This window comes from Penaeus monodon, chromosome 19 (genome assembly GCF_015228065.2).
Source record: "Penaeus monodon isolate SGIC_2016 chromosome 19, NSTDA_Pmon_1, whole genome shotgun sequence".
Classification (NCBI taxonomy): domain Eukaryota; kingdom Metazoa; phylum Arthropoda; class Malacostraca; order Decapoda; family Penaeidae; genus Penaeus; species Penaeus monodon.
This window is the reverse complement of record NC_051404.1, coordinates 40,112,297-40,112,496: the sequence shown is the minus strand read 5'-3', so window position 1 is coordinate 40,112,496 and position 200 is coordinate 40,112,297. Positions and strand designations below refer to the sequence as shown.

The following is a 200-nucleotide window of genomic DNA, read 5'->3' as shown; positions in this document are numbered from 1 at the left end:
ATTTCTTTCTCTGTCGAGTACCATCCCTTGTTCCGATTCTCGCTTCCCGCACTGCACTATCTGGCTGCGTGTGTTCCTGTTTGTGCGTAGGAAGCCAACACGTACGCGGCATGTTTGTGTATCTTAAAATACGAGTCTCGCAGCCTTGTACGTCTCTTTCGTCGGATAGTTTGCGGGAATGCCGGTGGTGACGGAGCTGA

The 200-nt window shown here is 51.5% G+C and overlaps 1 protein-coding gene across 1 annotated transcript in view; it reads left to right on the top strand.

Moving 5' to 3' along the window:
* LOC119585237 (protein Wnt-5b-like) overlaps positions 1–200 on the top strand; it is a 252,158-nt gene that overhangs the window by 234,430 nt on the left and 17,528 nt on the right.